Source organism: Choloepus didactylus, chromosome 9, assembly GCF_015220235.1.
Source record: "Choloepus didactylus isolate mChoDid1 chromosome 9, mChoDid1.pri, whole genome shotgun sequence".
NCBI lineage: Eukaryota > Metazoa > Chordata > Mammalia > Pilosa > Megalonychidae > Choloepus > Choloepus didactylus.
The window spans coordinates 32,772,088-32,792,876 of record NC_051315.1 but is presented as its reverse complement, the minus strand read 5'-3'; the positions used below and the strand labels follow the sequence as shown (position 1 = coordinate 32,792,876).

Genomic DNA, 20,789 nt, shown 5'->3' with positions numbered 1-20,789 from the left:
GAGACAAATAATGAACAAGCAAACACATAAAATAGCAAGAGGTGATAAATAACATGAAGAAAAGTAAAGCAACGTAAAGTCATAGAGCTAGTCAGAGACCTGTATTTTAAGAATAGTGTCCAGGAGGACCTCTGACGATGTGATCTTTGAGCAGAAACCTGAATTAAGTGAAGAAGTAATGTCATTCATATATTTGGGAGAAAAACATTTTTAGTCTCAAGAACAGCAGATGCAAAACTCATATGGTGAGAAAAGACTTAGTGCTTGTGGAGGAAGAAAAGTAAGATGGAATGGCTGAGGTTCAGACAGTGAAGAGGGTAATAAAGGAGATGAGATCAGACAGGCTCCTGGGGCAGATCATAGGATTTCTGGAAGGTCATGGAAGGACTTTGGGTCTTATTCTAAATAAGACATGAAAAGCTGCGGTGTTGTAAGAAGTTATAGAAGATGTCAGAAGTTAAAAGTACCTGGCTGCTGTGTAGTAAACAGAATATATGGTGCAAGGCATGGAAACAAACAAACAAAAAACAGTCAAGAAGCTGTTAGAAAATTCCAGTAGAGGATGAGGGCAATTTAGGCCAGAGTTACAAGAATGGAGAAGGTGGGAAAGGCAGATGCTCAGTATAGTTTAAAGTGATGAGAGGATCTAACTGCTGAGGGATTTGGATGAGGATTGTGAAAAAAAGGCAAAGAGAAGAGATTGACTCTCTATGTCACACTTCCCTGGAGAAGCCATCCCTGACTCGCCAACTCTTGATTCGGTGATGGCCCATGGTGATCTTTAGAGATCATGGCATTCATCACACCGTCCTGTGCTCCCTGTTAAGTTTTCCGTATTCCACTCCAGGGGGGAGCCTCTGCAGGCTACAGACTACGCCTTATTCACAACTATACGTATCCTCAGGACCTGGTACAGTGCCCTGCTGACACCCAAAAACATGTATTGAATGAATGATTGGTTTTTCTTAATGTTTGCAGTTTGTAAATAAGAAATTTTATCTTATATTTATCTCAATTTATGTATATTTCACATTTTGTATACATGACATTAAACATGATATTTTATTATATTTTATTCTCATAAATTTGTTAACTATAGTTTCTTTATTTTTGCTATCCATTTTTACCCTTTCTTCTTTACTGAGCTTTAATGTATTTAATAAATCTGAATAAAATATTTTTACATTATGGATATTAACTCATCTGTGATATTGATAGGAATATTTCATATTTGTTTTTATTTCAACTTTGGTACTACTGATGTACAGAAGTGGCTTTTTTTTTTTTTCATTTTTATGAGGACATATCTAGTCACCTTTTCTCTTAGTTTTCTTTAATTAAAATTCCTTTTACACCTACAGAGCAAACACCTACAGATAATTTATATCATTCTTCAAATTTTATGGTTCCAGTAGAGTAAATGATCCCTTTTTTCTCATGGAATTTATTTTGTGTGTGATAGGACAGGATTTGCTAAACTGATCTTTCTCTAAAATGCAAAACAATTGAAAACGACAGTGAATTTTAACCTGAGAAGCCTCATTAACAATTCTCAAGGCCAGGAGTTGTGTTTTCTATTTGTTATTTTTCAAATGGTAACTAATGTGTCTATTGTTTCAAAAACAATACCAGCTGTCCCTAGAGGCAGTATTAAAATATGGAATGAAAGCATTCTTTATTTTAAAAGATGTATCAATACATATCAGATGTTTATTTGAATCGGTTTATTGAACAAACACTATTGAACTTTTTAGAGTTCAAACACAAACTTTAGTCTTTCCAAATAACCTTTCTTATTCCAAAGTATTCAAACAAGAACTTTATTTTGGTGTAACCATGCTTAGAACTAGTTCATTTCTAAGCATTCTTGGGTGTTCAACAAAGGCTATCTTGATATAATTGTGCTCATACTACCTGTGACTTATATAAAGCTCAATTTGATTCTTTAATAGCATAACACTTAAACCATGACATGTTAATTTAGTTCAGTCACAAATAATTAAACAAACTTTCTTAGCTCTCTTTTACCTGTCGAAACTCATCACTAAAGAACAATGCAATAGCAGAGACAAAAAATATATCAACATAAAGAAATTCTTCACTTTAAAAACTAATAATAAATTTGAGGGCAAAGGGTGACCACTATGACAAATGTAGGACTTTACATGTTCAGGGCCCTAAATCCCTGAGGTTACAACAATTCCAAACACACCATATTTTCTATTATTAGCATTTTGTGTTTCTAATCCTTTCAAATTTCTGCTTTAATGTGGAGATTCAGAAAGTTAGCATATAAGTTCAGAGGGTTTTCACAGACCAGAATCTTTCAAACTCCAGGTTTTGGTAAATTAAAAAAAGGAAAAAAAAAAAAAAAAAATTCAAACCCATATCAACTTATCCCAGTTTTAATCAAAGTGAAAATATTTACTGAGAAAGGGAAGTGACTGAGAAATATGCTGGAATTTCACCTTTGTCACTTTCATTTAAATCACATGAAAAGCATCCATGTGGCTTTCAAAGGTACAAATAAAACATGTTAAGAATTTTAACTGACTTCTTAATGACTGGATTTCATCTTATAGAATATTAACTTTTGAACCATAAATCTACCTTACATATTAGAATCTTGGCATCAGGGGACTCAGCAAGTTTAAATGGTCCCACTCAGAGAATAACTTTTGGTAAAAATATGAGGAATGCTGAATGAACTTCAAATGACTAAATAAATCATCTGAGGATTCTATCTTGTACATTTCATAATTATATACCTTTGCATTTTGTTTAATATCCACCAAAGCAAACAGCTTAAAAATGAATGCTTATATTTTATCTCAGAAATGATATAATATGAATTTTAAGTGATATAATATTTGATAGAAGCACTTTATTTGAAAATTTAACTAAAAAACAAATTTGACCATGTATTAAAAGCAATGATTTAGAGCACAGCTCAAAAACCTCCATGGTCTAAAGCAAAAACTGTATAATTTTAAAATAAGGATAAACTAAAAGACTTGACAGCTTTTCACCAGAGCACAACAGGTTGGTTTTACTGAACACATTTCTTTCCCATGCATGGGCTGGAAAACAACAGTTCATTTCCTTGCCAAATCTGAGCATTTGGCTTTAAGATCATGATAATATTCAGGTCATCACTGGGGACTATGGCAGTGAAAGTAAAATCATTCTATGGTGCATTTTTAATGGTTAATTTAAATGCTGCTGGTGGGCTAAGATCTTTTGAATTAAAAAAAAAAAAGTCTATTTTAACAATGAGTTAAAATGTACACTAGTGTCCAGAATTCTGATCACCTCTCAAACATCAGAGTGTCATGATAATTTTATATCACTTTCAACTGCCAAAGTCCAGGTTCCCCTATCACTCTTAACCTGAAACAATCATGATAAATTTGAGGGGCTCTAATAATGTAAATCATTGTATACCGCACATGCTCATAGCTGATCACTTCCAAATCTAGGGCATATAAAAATCTGAAGAGCTTCAATTATTTTAAATCACCATGTGCAGAGTAGAGAGAAATTTTAAATTGTTGTGGTGCTTCACATTTTTTTAAGCACTTCAGTTTGGAAGTGAGTCAAGAAGCATTCCAGCATCGAGGCTCAAGACACATTGGACTAGTTGGACATCATAACAGTCATTGGAACTAGAATTATATACCTAAAAATCAAGGGGATAGTTTTTCAAATTACATATTTTGAAAGGTGGAGGTGCTTTAAAAACCAAAGAAATGCCCCAGTTAATTAGAAAACAGTAAAGTAGGAAATGTGGTGGCTATCAAGGCAGGCCAGGGGAGAAAGATCCAAATGGTATCTACAAAGCAAGAAACGGTTCCCCTTAAACACATGGCAATGTGACAGGTTAAAAAAAAATCCAAAGCTAAGGAAATACAAAAAAGGTTCTGAAAGCGTAGCAGGCAAATTCATATACTCCTACAGCTGAATTTTAATGGTAGTGGCATTTCCCTCATCAGGCTTTTCATTGCCTCAATTTGCCCAGCAAAGCCAACTTTCTGGTTGCCTCTTGGGTGAATGATTATACGGCATTATGTTTTACCAACACTCTTACACCACTTTTTCTATATTCTCTTTGTTTGATTGTGGGGGAGGGTGAGCACTTTGACATTTTACACAGCTTGGAGTTCACTTTTGACATCCAAATCCTGAAAGAACCCGAAAATTTTATCGGCACAATCAGTCTATTTAAAGATGGCCTTTCTTCAGCATTTTCCATCTTTTCATCTCAGTAAAAGTTATGGCCTCCTTTGTCGCCTTTGGGTTTTCACGTATTTCTGGCCTGGCATGCCCAGAAAATCAGGGCACTCTTCATATTCTGCGTCAGTGAAAACACAATGTCCTATAGTTAGTAGGGGAAAAAAAAGGGTAAAGAAAAAAATGAAAGGAAAAGAGCCCGAAGGCTCTGGAATAATTAAGCAAATGCAATGACAGCTGTGGCAGGTCCTGGGCAGAACTGGCTCCACTGAGCTGAATTAATGACATCAACAGCCCAGTATCTCCATTAACATTTGATCATTAATTATTATCCTGTGACAGTAAGAGCCTAAACCTTCTTAGGAGTGGCCTGTTATTAATCTACTTTACCTGCGGGCCTCTCTCACACCTCAGACTGGTTATCAAGGTTGGCTTTTGTTTCTTGTTTCTTTCAAACCTCAACTATTGCTTAATTTACTTTGGTAAACAGTGATGACCATCAGGTTATAAAGTCTGCTTTGGACTGCTGGGTTTCACTTTTTTTCATCTAAGACAGGAAGGGCATCTACCTGGTTCTGCTGCATTGATTTTTCTTTGTCTAGTTTAGAAAGGTCAGGACAGATGTTCTACCTGAAGAACTACACAAGGCAGCAAACAGGTAAATCATTCACCACTGCCCTCTTACCTAGCCCTGTGCTGACAAGAATTCCTCAGGTTTCTCAGAATCCCATTCCTGGGACTATGAACAGTAGGCATAACTGTCTCTTCAATTCTTAAATTTCTTTACCTAAAATGCTTAACCGAAAACATAGAGAAGTTCAATTTTATGTATGTATCATCAAATATTTATCTCATCAAATTCTGATAATCCTCAAGATGAGTACATTGCTTTTGTTTTCAAAGAAAATGAATTGCATTTTGTCTTTTAAAACTGAAAGATTCATCTTATATCTATATCTAAAAGTTTCTGGTAAACCTTTAAAACTTGGCAGAGACTTGACAATTTGCTACACACATACATACCCTCACACAATACAGATAATGTGTAAAATTACAGAAAAAGGATTAGGGAGCAAAAAAAAGAGAATCAAATGGCCTATTAATGCCTAGCAATGCCTCAATTCCCCCCCCCCCCCAACAAAGATGTGCCCTTACCACATGGCAATGTGTCTAGCTCCCTGGTGAGGAAAAAAAAATGGGATATGCAAACACAAGCTCATGTGTTAAGTACTCTACTCACGGCAGCAGACCTTAAAGTATTAGAGTGATAATTAACCTTTACCAAAGAAGACTTCATGTAAGTCCAATACATTAATTTGCTGATTGTTCTTTTCCTGCTAGAGACATAATCCAGAGTTCACTTCCTAGTCATAAACATAGACACAATATAACTTAATAGAGTGCCTGCTCAAGCTAATGGCTCTGAATGGACTGAGAAAATCCCAGTGCATTTAGGATTGTGTAGTATATTTCCAAGTAAGCAGAGGAAATCTACACAGTCCCTTTCCTACAGCAAGGAAACAATGGCAGAATCAGACTTAACTAAGAGTTTCCATCGGTTCTTTTTGTGGTTCACTGATATTGGCCTCCATGTGGTGGGAAGTTGCAGGTTTTTCTAAGATGACTGCAAGCATTAAATAAATCCAAGTTAACATACATTTGACTCACTAACTATACAACAACTAATTATTTAAAGAAGAGCAATGGTTTTCCCTTGCTCTACATCCTGTCCTCAAAAGAGCTTTCTTCCCACTTAGGGAATACCCTAACACCCTGTGGGCTATTCCTCCATGAGTATTCTTCTCGGTCCTTTGGCCAACTCATGTGTTTCACCAGGCCTCTTTATTGGAAACCATTATTCAGAAATCACCTGGATGCACCACATGTGGAATGAAGCCTTTGATTAATGTAAGTTCTTGGTTATCCAGCACAATAATATTTTTTAAATGAAAGAAAAGGTGATTTAAACTCTATGGACTTTAGCTCCCTCATCTGTAAAAATACTAGAAAAAAATAAACATCATGGATCCTTGTAGGTCTAAAACTGAGATTTTTGTTGAAAGATGTGTGTTTGCATAGCTAAAGCCAAAGAGTGGTGAAGGAAGAGCCTCTGCTGAAGTAGCCAGGACTAAATTCCATTTCATTAAAATTTTAAAAAACAACAATAGTTTTGATGTATGAGGCAATTTTGTAACAAAGAGAAAAAAATCAGTATTTCCTATCTATGTACCATTTTCTTTTAGCCTCATGGGAACCATCACCATAAGGCATCAATCTTTCCCATCAATTGACCAGTAACTCTGTTCCAAAGACTTTCTCTCACTCCACACACTTCACAGTGTTTCCCAAGACTTAGCTCAATTTCACTTCATTTCAGTAATATTCTGACTGTGCCTACAATCACCCAACCAATGTCCCAAACACTCCCACCAAAAGTTTTTCAAGTCTGGTAGGCTCAGAAGTCTTCAACTTTCTTAAAACTTTACTCAAGTCTTTTATTTCAGTATCACTCTGAGTAGAGTCAAACCTAGATAATATATTTTTTAAATTCTTTTTTCCCTTTAGCTCTCCTTTCATAGCAGTTAAATAGTTGACCTGGATTCTTAAAACTTACTCTAACTGGTTATAGTTATTACCAATTCCCACTACATACTAATTTTCTCTACCTGGTATCATTTGTTTTAATTTTTCAGTAGTGTTCCTGACTCTTAAATGACCCATGTGACCCAATTTCACTTGAGGATATCTAGCTGTAAAATTGGGTTCCAACAACTTTCCCACCATAAATTTCAACCCATATTTGAAAACTCTTAGTAAAAAGGAAATTAATGTGTACAAAGAAGTGATGCACCATCTTTATAATACGTTGAGGAAAATGAGCCACATTTTCCCTGGTGATCCTTAAAGAAAAAAGTCACCATGTTAAATGTTCTCCTATTATAGTTCCTTATTAAATATTTTCCTAAATTTTCTTCATCTTATACCACATGCACAATGACTCTTTAAAGAATTAAAATCCTGCATTTTGATTACTTCATTTTTTTTTTTTTTTACGTTTAGCAAAAGATTACAGAGCAGATATTGTTTGACATTGAATTTCTGTTAACCATGTCCTCCACTGGTGCATAGTTGTACACATTGTTTCAGAGCTAACATAATGGGGAATATTTTCAAAGAGGGCTGTGTTTCAAGCCAGATGGTTTATCTGCCGAAACAATTCTCCCAGTAGAGAAATAGTGGCTGCACAGTTGCAGTAGTGTTCATAAGCCTAGTGCAGTAGATTCATTTGGCACCCACATTTCGGAGTCAAACAAAAGTGTGGTTTGTGTGAATCTCAGACTCAGACGTTCATAAGCAAAAAGGAGTTTTCTGTAATTGCACATTGTACATTGTGGTAAAAGGAATAGTGTGTTTATACCAGAAACACAATATGCAAATATGATATAACTTGCAAAATACATATATTAATAGTTTCATACATATGATGCATGGGGACAATACTAGGGTAATTGCTTCAGATATTTATCAGAGTTGGACCAAAAAGGCCAATTTGCCATTATTTGTGTTGAAGGTTATGTACTACCAAATTCAGTTCAACTATATCTGTTAAAATCTGAAAAAGAAAAGACTAACCGTTTATCATGTCTTGGGCTTTTGGCAAAGATCAACTGTTATGTAATGAACATTTTAGAGTTAAACTCAGTGTTCTAGCAATGTTACAATGCCTGGCTTTTCCCACCTCCTTATAATGCTCTTGATTTTAAAATCCTGATTAAAATCTCTTGATTTTTAAGGGCCCCTTATAGGGACATCTTGGTGGCTTTGGCTTTTCTACCCCAGAGGTATTGCTATGCAAGTGGGAATGTCACCCTCTTTGACGTAGGAACATTCACTTCCCTGGATACTCAAACGGTCCACATTTTTAAAATAAGAGTTAGAGGATTCCAAGGCGGGGGTTACTGTGCTCTGAAACGTCTCAAGCATTTAGAGGGATGGGAAAATCCCTGAGAGTCCAGAGATTAAAAAAAAAAAAAAAATAGCACATGCGAGGTTCTAAATAAAGAAATTCTTGGGTATGTTGGGGAAGTTGGCACCAGTTTTACAGCTCTTTCCCTCTGAGACTATTTTTGCTTGAGTTAGTGGGTGAATGAATGAGTAAGAGAATGTATGTGCTTGCATGTGCCCTTTTTTGTTTAAGGAACTCAATGAACAATGACATTTTATTTTCTTGAAAAATAAGTTACTATTTTAAAAAATATTGTTTTCCCTGAATTATTTTTATCCCCAATAATTCTCATATCTCAATATATTTTACTTAAACAATTTTATCCCAGTCAAAACTTCAAAATGAAAGAAAGGGATTTTTTAATGAAACAGTGAAAATAAGATTAGAACAATGATCTCCACAAAGTAAGTTAATCTTCCCTTCCCATATACACATACACATGCACACACATGCACACATAAACACACATACACATTTTGTGACCCATAATAGGAAGAAAAAGTAAAGTTAAACACTAAAATCTTAACTACCCTTAAATGAACAGGTTAGCTGGAAAACCACCACACAGTCATTGCTGCTGGACTTTGTAAATATTCACATATTAGTTTTTAGGGCCATCAAGTACAATACACACAGATTGGAAATTTGCTATCCAGATTATTATGTATATTATATACAAACAAATGTTAAAGACACATGCCAAGATGAAAATCTTTGCCTTACCTTCTACAAAACATATTGTTAAGTAAATACCTGTGGGCAAATCAAATTGAAAAATATAAACACCTGCTAATTACCTGCATCTTTGGAGGATGCCCAAGATATTTTTAAGTGTTAGGCACTTTATTTCTTCCTCAGTCTCAGATCAGCTGCATCTAGATCTTTTTGAGTAAAGATTTGCCAGTGTGACATTTAGTGCAGGCACTCAAACTGATAGAATCCTGGGTTGTTTTTTTTAATAAAAGTTATTGCTTTGGGGAATTTCTCAATTTTCTTTTTCTTCTTTTCTTTTTCTTTTCTTCTTCTTTTTTTTTTCCATGAATGTTGTCATTTACCAATAGACATCTTACAGGACATAGTAGAGCCCACTGGGTTTAGAACAAAACCTTTGTAAATATTTGGCAAAAGATGTGATATTATACATTTTAAAACAAAGAAAAATTCTAGCAGATCAGATACTCATGTGTCCAGTGTATATGAGTAATTAATTCCACATATCTTTAAATACTCATGTGTCCTGAATACCAGGAAAACTGCCAAGTGCTTCCGCATATCCCTGGAGTGGTTTCCCTGTTTGCTCTTGATATTTTATATCACTCGGAATGACTTTACCGAGCAGAAACCAGAGTGTATATCTTTCCTACTTTTTGGGAGAGTGTGTCATCAAAATTACATATAATGATATCTAGGAAAAAGGGAAAAAAATCTCTGATGGACAAGCTGACTCCAATTCAAATATTTGTAGCATCAAGAGCAAACCGGATATTTCCAGAAAGTGAACAAATTGAATTATTCATGAGGCCATAGTTAAGTCAATACATCTCTATCTTAAACCAGATCTTTCCTAATAGTTTGCATGATAACAATATGAAGTACAATTAAAATTTATATATATATCATATATAAACAGAGAAGAAAAGACTGGTAATTTGGTGAATCAATGTTTCTGTAATACAGTTGTCTTGAGGCACTAAATTTTGTATTTTCAAATTGGATATAATTAAATTCAAATTTTATTTGAGAATGTTGTAAAGCATTAAAGAATATTCAGGGAATCAGGAAACAGATAAAAGCAAGGTTACCATTAGAGTAACCATAAGAGCCCAAAGTAGCCTCTTCCTACTTTCCATTTTATCAACTTTTAATCTCACTGATTTTCAAAGACAGGACATCGATCATTGTTCAAATGAAGACAATGGTTCCGTGATCCCTTACTTCATTATATTTTTCTCTCAAATCTATGAATCAACTTATTGCAAATTAGAATGTGAACTTCCAGACAAAATATGGCAGAAAAAATACTCAATTAATCAATACTGATTTTTTGAGTATACTAGTTGTGTGCTCTCCATGACTTTGCGGGACCCCTTCCAACAATAAAAAAAGCCACCAAATTTTCCCTTCCATATCATACTATGATATCCTTCCTGTATCATAACTCTTAGACCAAACTGGTTTCCAAAAAAGATGTCTCCAAGCAGTGCCAGCCTGCCAGGATGCCTCTGCTCAGGATCCCGTCTCTGATTTAGCCCTGTACTCTCCAACCATTCACAAATATAGTCACAAAGGCCTGAGCCATACTCCTCCATGTGTGGTGCAGTTTCCAGGTGGCCTGTGTGTGTTATGATTGTGCCTGGCCTCAAAATAAAAACAAATTGATAATCTCTTACCTCCCCCAAGCCAGTGCCAATTTTTAAATAAAATGTCTAGTGGTGATTTATTACCAATGCAAACTACCAGACTGGCTACCCCATTTACCTACTAAGCAGACAAATCAGTAACAGCTAGGTCAAACTTGCCCAGTTTCCCCAAGTATGCTCTAGAAAGGCATTCCAAATTTCATGATTGCTCTGTTCCCAGATTTCTTGTTCGTGTGCATTGGAAAACAACATATCTAGTTGACCCTGATGGTTTGAAAAAGTGTTCATTCTCTTTAGGGGATTTCCTTGGATCACCCAAACTCATTTTCCATAGACCTTCCATTCAGGTAAGATTTGTCGACCATTAATCACCTGGCTTGAATATCAAACAGGGATGCAGAAGTGAAATATTTCTATCCTACATCAACTATCTCAGGGGCACATTTCCTACCACTTCCCCAGGGAGCAAACACCTGCTTTTGTGATTCTCAACACATTTGTCTCTCTTATTCCTCTACAACTCCAATATAACAGCACCTCTTGGCAAAGGTGTCATTTTAAAAATGTTGATTAAGGTCTTGTTTGGCTCTATCCTTCCCCGTTATTCCTTATCAAGCTGATCTATCCATGCCAGAATACAGTGATTTTTATTTTAAAAATGAGATTGCTATTATTTCTGTGGTCAAAAGCACTTCTTCCCATTCAGGGGTAGGAGTTCAAGGAAAACTGTTACAAATAATGTATTTAGAAAGAAAAAAAAAATCCAGAGTCATCAATTCCTACTTCTTTAAGATTACAGACAGCCTGGTTTGACGAATGAAACCTCTTCCAGTCTTACTTAAGCTGCCCAAAGTGACTAGTTATCAAGTCAATGAAAAGAAATCCTTTATGTCTCATCTTGATGCCTCTGTGTCACTGTATGCAAAAGGCAGAGCCGTCTATATTTCATCAACCATTTTCTTCATGTATTATTTAATAAACTGTTTAGAGCATGCCTAATTACAAACATTTATTATAGAATTCAACCCCAGAAAATGTGTGAGAATATGCTAAATTGTTTCCTACCTAAAGTTTTAATGAGAGTATAATACCTCCGGCCCATATGCTTCAGGAACGTTATCCTTAATTATGTAACATGGGTATTTTACTGATATCTGTTAACTGCTCGAGCAGCTGTGGTTTTCTGCTTTTTTGCACAGCTCGGGAGGAGCAGTGAGTTCAGTTTCCCCTTTTTGGGGGGTTGCAAAATCCATGCCTCAAACAGGTGTGTGCAATCACGAACCGCAGTGATGAACCCAAACTGCTGCCTTTCTAAAAATTCCACCAGCCGGTGACACACATTGGTCAAGGTTGCACAACCTTGTTTTCCACCGGTTATTGTGATGATTCATTCCCCCATGGGGAGGTGAATTTCAGCCATTGTAACTTTGCTCCTGTTTCTGATAACTAGAGGAATCACTTCCTCATTTTAATGATTCCTCCCTCTCTCTCACACACACACACTCTCTCTCTCTCCCTCTCTCTTAGTAAATTGAATACTGTTCATTTGGAAAATGCTGCCTGAAATGATTACACTCTTCTTCATGGACAGGGATCAAGAACACACACACACACACACACACACACACACACACACACACAGGCAAAGAACTCTTTTCATTGTGACTGCATTGCAGGGAATCTACCTGGATGATATACAGTATAATCATTTATTAAAAATATAAGAACTCAAACCAATAAATAAGTCTTGCCCACTTCCAAGTACTGACTTTGAAAACCTGAACACTGATTCTACTGATTGATATATTTGTGGAACTGCCATCAAAGCCTCCATCAAATTGTTCTCCTTAAAGGAGAAATTTGATTTTTATAAGCATCCGAAGTTTATCCAGAACCAAGTCTGCTGATGAATTGATCAAGCCTATTTCTTAAAATAATTTCAATTATTAAATAATAAAATTAGCTCTTTCGGCTGAATGAAAAATAAATCTAAGAGAAATTTCCAAAAAAATGTTGCAAAAACATTTTGAAAGTGGCAAATATCACAATATCATTAATGTCATTTTCTCACCCAGACTTGCCTAGAGAAGACAACATTTCTCTGTAAGTTTTCTATGCTTGTTAAAATTATATAATATTATTTTGCATTTGTATCTCAGTTGTTCAAGAAAATGAATAACTCAAATTAATTTCATTTTTTATTAAAATCAATAAGGATAGTCTATAGAAAGTATTTTTTTTAGTTAATGGCACCTAATTAGGCACAAAATCACATCAACTAATTTCACATTGCTATAAAGGTGTGGATTTTTCTTTGTACTAGAAAGTGTTATGCCATAATGGAAAGAGCAAAAGGTATGGAACTGGATAATCCAAATATTCAGCTTTAACTTTACCAGGTACGGGCTGTCACCTGGAGCAAGTGACTAACCCTCCTTGAACCTCAGTTTCCCTCATCTGTTAAATGTGGAATATAATGTATGCCTTGCATGATTAGTGTGAGGATTAAGCAGGAACATGTATGAACAACCTCAGGCTGAGTGCCTGGGACATAACAGATGCCAGTTACGTTGTTTATTATGACACACCAGTGTTTTCCACTGGAGCATGAGCTCCGGAAGGGCAAGTATCATGTCTCAGTCATGTTTGTTACCCAGCATCCAGCATAGTGTCTGGCACATAGTAGTGTCCAATAATTGTTTATTAACTAGGCTGAGTACATTCTTCTAGAGAAAGGCACCTAAAAATTTTAAATAGAAATTTAAAAAACTGGTTTTTAATCTAATTAATTATGAAAATAATCAAGGGACAAACATGATTCTGTTTAGTTTATGATACTCCAGGCTAGGCTCACTGGCAATCAGAAAAAAAGAGGAAAATCATTACTTACTTTTTTTTAAAATATCTGATTTCTGGATCTAGCCTTTTCCCACCCTTTTCAGAGTTGTGGGATGCTTGTTTATCATCAATGTAAAATTATTTCACTATAAGTAATCACAAACAAACCTTGCTTAGGAGACCGTAGCCAGTGGACAATGTAGCAGAAGGCATAGGTTAGTGACAGATGGGGAGATGTTGGGAGAGGAACCTTGGATAGGAAGAACATTAAGCCACTACTTCTATAATTCTTGGTATCTGCAGGGGTGTGGGCTCCATCAGGGTGGTGGAGGACTAAAGCAAAGTTACACTTCCCCAAACACAAACTCAGTGAAGAAAGGTCTCCTCTTAACCTGCCCTGGGCACAGGCCTTATGCTTGACCCTCACAAATCAACCATTCAAAGTCACTGTCATGAGTACTGGACACTTAAAAAAGTATTTGTTACACAAATAAATTAACAAGTATCACTCAGTAATTATTTTATTTTTTCTCATATTGTCCCTTGTTTTCCCTACTCTCTAACAATATTTTTCAGAAATGAAAAGACAGAAAATAAAATAGAAAGATGAGACTATCTGAATTTCAGTGGACAATTGTACAAGCTGCCCTTCGCGAGTCCAAAGTAATCGCTACACCTGCATAACTTAAAAGTGAAAAGTTAGATTGCCTCTCTCAAGGAACAGCTTACAACAGAGGCAGAGAGGGTTGGAACCACCCTAGCGTAACCAGGTCAAGTCTACTAAAATGTTTTGGATCGCCACTCTATGCCAAAAACAGAAAAGGAAATTTCTATGGGTACATGCTCCTTGGAATGAGTGATGGTCCTCATAGAGTCCTTTGGAAAGGATGAAACAATAAAAGTACAACACACACAGGTGTCTTCATCTCTCCACCATCAATGAAAATTCTCCTTGACTGATTTAGTCCTGAATAGTTCGAGTCTTGCTACTTCCTAAGCACCTTGTGGGATGCTTCAAACATCAACAGTACATTCAATTTGCACATAGGTGCCCCTCTTGAAAAATCTTTGCTTTGTCATGGCACTTGAAGAAGAAGTTAGATAATCATGTTTAGGAGAAATACAAACAAGGAACAGAAACTTCGGACTTTTTTTTTTTTTAATCTTAGGTTGGAATCCCGTGACCCAAGATTTTGCAAGTCCTGAAGGAAATTCAGCTAAGGCAGTGAAGAGTCTTATGATACATTACCCTGAAATCTGTTAGTAATTATACTCCTGATTCATAAAGGAGAATAAGAATACCATTAAAATGGAATCCCAGAATTAAGAAGTAAAGGAGAGATACAGAGCCCAGCTCACCTAACAATTCATCATCCTCTACTCTCTAATGTCATAGCTCTGGGACCACCCTTTTGTAAAAATACTTTTCATTGTTTATTTATATATATCTGCCCTCCAAATTGGGAGCTGCTTTAGGGCAAGGGTCAAATCTTACAATCAAACTCGCACAGATGAGATGCTTGATAAGTGTTTATTAAATAATAAAATAGCTGATGAATCTTGTTCTTTATAAAGGATATATCCAAGAATAATAACTTTCTATAATTCAGCAACAAAACACTGAATGGTAAGCAAATATAGTTAAATCTCTTACATAGAAGCAGCATCTATTGTCTCATCACTTAACTTTGATTTTTCCTAAATGAGGTGTCAAAATTATAAATTTTGAATGAAACCCTGTTTTGAAATTTGTCTTTTATAGAAGAATCCATAACAAAATGTAAAGTAATTTTTCTCTATTACAAAATTGCTTGTTGGTTTAATAGGGAAAGGAACTCATCAGAATTTTTGAACCTAGGTCATGGGAAGAATAAATGAGGTATATATTAAAAGTGTTTTTAATAAGATGTAATAAGGAAGCACAATTATCTTTATTCTAAATAATGGGGTCTATAACTAAAAGAACCTGGAGAATTGATTGTAAATCCATTAGAAAATTCTGAGAATTAAGTAAAATGGCTAGTTACATTAATTTTAAGAAGTAAATAACTTTCCTTTATAGCAACAATAAGCCATTAGAGGATGTGATGGCGGGGGGGGGGGGAGGTCCTGTCAGCTATAGCAACAAAACAGATGAGGCATTTAGGAAAAAAGCTTTCAAGAATTGTGTTATATCTACATGAAAAACTGTTAAAATGCTATTAAGAAAGGTAAAATAACTTAAATAATTGGAAATGTATGCCTTTCAATTAAATTATTCATAAAATATTTATTTAGCACTTATCAAATGCAGGACATCATTACAGGCACTGAGAATACAACAGTGAACAAGACAAATAAGATTCCTGCCCTTATGATACCTCAAAAGCACTGAGAGTTCAACCTGCCCAAAAATCAAACTCATAATGCACTTCCCCCAAAATCAGTTGCATCCCAGCGACCACCAGAGCTGAGAACGGCTCCACCATGAACCCATATATACAAGCCAGGAACCTGGACTCATCTTTGACACTTCTCTTTCCCTTATGCTACAAATCAAAGCCATCAACAAGTCCTATTGACTTTTTCTCCTTAAACACTCCTTGAATGTGTCTCCTTCTATCTCCAACATCCATATCTGAACCTCATCATCACTGCCTTTCTCAGGATCACAACAAAAAGTCTCCTAGCATCATCTTCCCTGCCTTCGACCAGATCTCCTAAGGGTGGCAAACGCTTTCCTTTCAGAAAGAAAAAATTTAATGATGCTTCGTCATTCACATCTGAACTCACACATCAATTCTCAGGGAAGACATTCATGACAGTTCACTGGTCATCATAGTATCATGTACCACTCCTTCTTTTCCCTGACCAAGCTGGCATTTGCTTGCATGATAATTTAATTATTTTCTGTCTTTTAACAGCCTATAAGCTCCATGAGGGTAGGAATTGTGCTCTTTTGGTTCTCATTGTATTTATAGTCTAAATATAGGATCTGGCATATAGTAAGTGCTCAATAAATAATTGTTAAATGTAATACTGTCTTAGACCTGGTTAAGATGAGTCCTGGCCTTGCTCCAAACCCTGGTTTTCCAAGATGGCAATAATAGCCCTCTTCTTTCACACACACACATACACACACACACACACACACACACACAAGGGTACCAAAGAACATGTGGGCACCTCTGTCATCTGTCTTTCTGCACTCAGCCATTGCACAGTGAAAAACATAACCTTGAATATTCAGGCTCATAATTAACCCCCTCCAGAATCCAGGTAGATGCTTCCTCTCATCTCCTGCCCTAAATCCTCAAAGCAAAAAGTAACTGTAAATGTTGAGGGTTGTGTTAATGCTGACATTGCAGAGGAACTCTGCTTCAAACGAGCAGAAATGCACAAGTAGGTAAGAGAAAAGACAGGTTTATCATCTTGTCAAGTCCTTCCTCTCAGACAGTATGAATGTAAGACACTCTTGCAACATAACACTTCAAAGAAGTGTTGAGCATATTTCCTGCTTCTTCATGTTCCAATTCATAGTTCTGAAGTTACTCACAAACCAATGAAATATTTAACATGAGAATTTTTCACATGTCACAATAGCAAAGTTTAAACCGACTCAAGGTAATCAAGATGTGGGAAAACAGGCACTCCTCACTGCTGCTGGGACTGGAATATGGTGTTAAAATTTTGGAGAGTAATTAGATAATATCCATCAAAATTAAAACTCTTATAAACTGCAAGGGCAGTTTATCCCAGTGGTTATGAGAACAAGCTCTGGATCCAGAAAGAATTGGGTTCATACCTGGGTTCTGTCTCTTCCATGCTATGTGCTTTTGGGCAAGTTTCCTAACCTCACTGTGCCTCAGTTTCTTCCTACATGAAATAGTGGTAGAGAACAGTACCTACCCCATACCTCCTAGCATTATGAGGATTTAAAGGGATACTGCCTATTAAATGCCTAGCACAGAGCCTGTCCTTTAGTAACAACAATGGATTAATATCCAATATCACCATCCTTCTTCTTCTTTGCCTTTTCTTCCTCCTCCTCCTCATCACCATTAGACAATCTACTGCTAGGAATTTATTTTATATGTACAGTCACATAAATATGTAGATATATGTGTCTATCATAGGAGATATAATTATACATACTATTTTATGTCTTGAAAAACCCTGCAGTTAGAAGTCACAGAAAAGAATGAGATAGATTTCTATAAGCAAATAGGGAAAGATGCTCATTATAGACTTTGTGAATAAAGGAGGTCCCAGAAAATGCGTATAATGCAATCCTATTTTAATATCATCTATTGTATGATAATATGTACATATACGCACACACGTGTGTGTATATATAATTAAAATGTAAAATTTCCAGAATGATAGACAAAAATTGTTTAAAATGACTATGTTTGGCATATCTGGATGAGGAGGATTTTATTAATCATTCTGTATTTTTCATACTGTTTGATTTGTTTAACATGAGCATGGATCACTTTTATAATTTAAAAAATTAATTTAAAATCTTTGTTTCCATTTTCAGTATTTGAAGCTATGTAGTATTCACAACTCCCAGGACTTGTCCTTCCTGGGCACATGGAAGATTTCCCAGATTCCCCTCTAGTATGATTGAAGTCATGTGGCTACTTCTTGACCAGTGAACTGTCAGTGGAAGTGACGTGTTATTTCTGGAACAGGTAGTTCAGAACTAAAGCGATATCCTCATGCGCTATCTTTCTGTACCCTGAAAGACATGATGATGGTGATGTGGCCACCAGGTGAAAGCAACACAATCCCTTAACACAGTTGGATAGTTCACTATTGCAAACCTCTATATGTTGCATTCATTCATTCATTCATCACTCATCATTAATTCAATAAGAAAATTTGAATGTCTATTTTTACCTGGAGCTTGGAAAACAGAGATGACTAAGAGTCAGAGCCAGACCTTGCCATGTCCACAGCCTAGTTGGAAAGGAATACCTGGAAACAAGTAACCAGAAGATAAATTCTGATAGCATTATACATACGGTATTCTGACTGGATGGAGAAGTGAGTAGTATCCATTCCTCAAGGGTAGATGATATTTGAGAAAATGTTGGGTCTTGGAAGCTATAAATTTAGTTTCGAAGTTCAAAGATGTCCCCCCAAAATAAACACTAAATAACTTTAAAAACTAAAAATGGAAAATACTTTCAATTATTTTTAATTATAAAAGTGATCCATTTAAAATAAATTAATGATAACTTTTCCCCTTTTCTAATTGAATAGAACAGAGTAAATGTTTCTGAGCTATGTTTGCACATATTTTCTCATGAGGAATGATGTACTTCTATTTAATGCTCTATCTATATCTAAATACAAGTATTTGTACTGCTGTTTGAATTATTTGGTTTACTTCTCACTAGGGATGAGTAAATAATGGTTTAGTATTTTAAACACATGAAATTCAGTCCAAAATCAGATTTCTGTCGGTCCAGTAATTTAATTGAAAGCCATGACTACAACTCACAGAGCTAGAGGTGTGATGAAATTGCACACGGAGCAGGAAACGATGGATTGATGCTTACACAGCACGTTTGACTCTTATCATGTTTCACCAGTTAAGGTGTAGGCAGAAAAACTGCAGGTTAAAATCACACAACAAAATAAGATATACATTACATGAAACCTGATATTTTACATTCATTTTATCACCAGTTACCCCTTGAATAAAACCTTCCCCTTCAACTGTTCTGAGTTAACAACTCCCTGCACCAAAACTACAAATCTTTAGTTTCTGTGAAACACACAAAACCTCAGCAGATGGAAACTAAAGGTTCTTACAAGTATATATGTCTAATATATTTTAATCAAAAATATATAACTGATCCTGTGTCCATTTTGTTGGACTATTCCACTTATTCTGGGGTAGTTCTTAATTCTGTGAATACAGATATTACCGCCAAGTGTGATCACCTATGTCAACATTATCTAACTTCATTCCAAGAACTAGCAAGTCAATATTTTTTTGCTCTCCCACATACCTCTCTGGCCACACTGATATTGCAGCTCAGTTCTTATTCTTTACTTATGGTATTTCCTTTCTCTGGCTCCCAGGACCTCCAGCAGAAAATATAAATGTTTCCAGGCTAGCCACTTAATCTGGATTGTGATCTATATGTCTCAAAATAGTATCTTACTTTAATCATCCCCTCTCAGAACATGTTCAAATCATTATTTAGGTCTTGAGATTATTTATATCCTTTTACCCAGGGATTCTACTTCTTGGAAGCCATCCTAAGGAAAAAAATAAAGATGGGCACCAAGATGCCCATCAAAGCATTATTTGCAATGTGAAACATTGGAAGCAAACTAAATATCCAACAAGATGGGATTATATAATGGAATATTGTGCAGCAATTAAAAATCAGGTTGCGGAAGATTTATGATAAAAGACAAAAAGAAATATTCAGTACATGTTGTTAAATATCAAAAATAGATGAGACTGTGAAATTTTATGTAGAGAATGATTCCAAGTTTATAAATATATGCAAAAAGAAGACCAAAAGGATGCACAACAAAATTTTAACAGTTGTCATTTCTGGGGGATAGAAATGCAAACACTTTATATTTTCTCTTTTACTTGTTCCTGGATTTCTTCAAATGTCTTCAATAGACATATGATTTAATTAAAAGTATATAACATACAGACATGCACAGCATTTTATATCTTTCTCCAGGGCTTAATAAGTCTAACCACTAAGTTCAGTAATTTGTTAAGAAGAATGAAGCAACTCATCCAATAATACACAACTCCTACTTTATACAGAAGGGAAAATTGTCCTGAAAATCTCAGGAACTCATCCAAGTCAGAATTTCTCAAAACCCAGACGCTGACACTAAAATGTGTCTATCCTACAACAAGACGGTCAAATGCCGACACATCAATAGCAAAGTCACGGCAGTTCCTCTTGGGTTAGATTCTCTTTGAGTCTGGTGTTCAAATCAAATTTAACTCCATTAAAATATATTTTTTTCATATATTCATACATATATACATGAACAAACACTTACCCTTCCAATTCCATTTGGCTACGCTGAGATGGAACAGGTGGAAATATGCAGTCACCAAGACAGTCAATTCCTGAAGTGAAGCGAAGAGTCTGACTGCAGTTAACCATGGAAGATGATGCCATCAAGACGGCGACGTAAAACACCCCCTAGAAAAGTCTCCCCACAGAAACAACAAAAAAAATGACAAATCCCACTTGCTTGGGACTCTGGAAGATGATAAAGACTGGAGAAGGACTCCACAAATGCTGAAGCAAAGCAAAAATTAAAAACACCAAAACAAGAGGTGAGAAAACTACAACCCAGACCTGCCAATCCAGGCC

At 35.6% G+C, this 20,789-nt stretch overlaps 1 long non-coding RNA gene across 1 annotated transcript; it reads right to left on the bottom strand.

Annotated features, from left to right (window-relative positions):
* Positions 1 to 1,714: 1,714 nt before the first annotated feature.
* On the bottom strand, positions 1,715 to 19,090 carry LOC119544463. Its single transcript, XR_005218850.1, has 3 exons — positions 18,926 to 19,090; positions 18,319 to 18,396; positions 1,715 to 4,351 (listed from the first exon to the last, which is right to left on the bottom strand). It is a non-coding gene; the product is annotated as an uncharacterized LOC119544463 (long non-coding RNA).
* Positions 19,091 to 20,789: the final 1,699 nt, after the last annotated feature.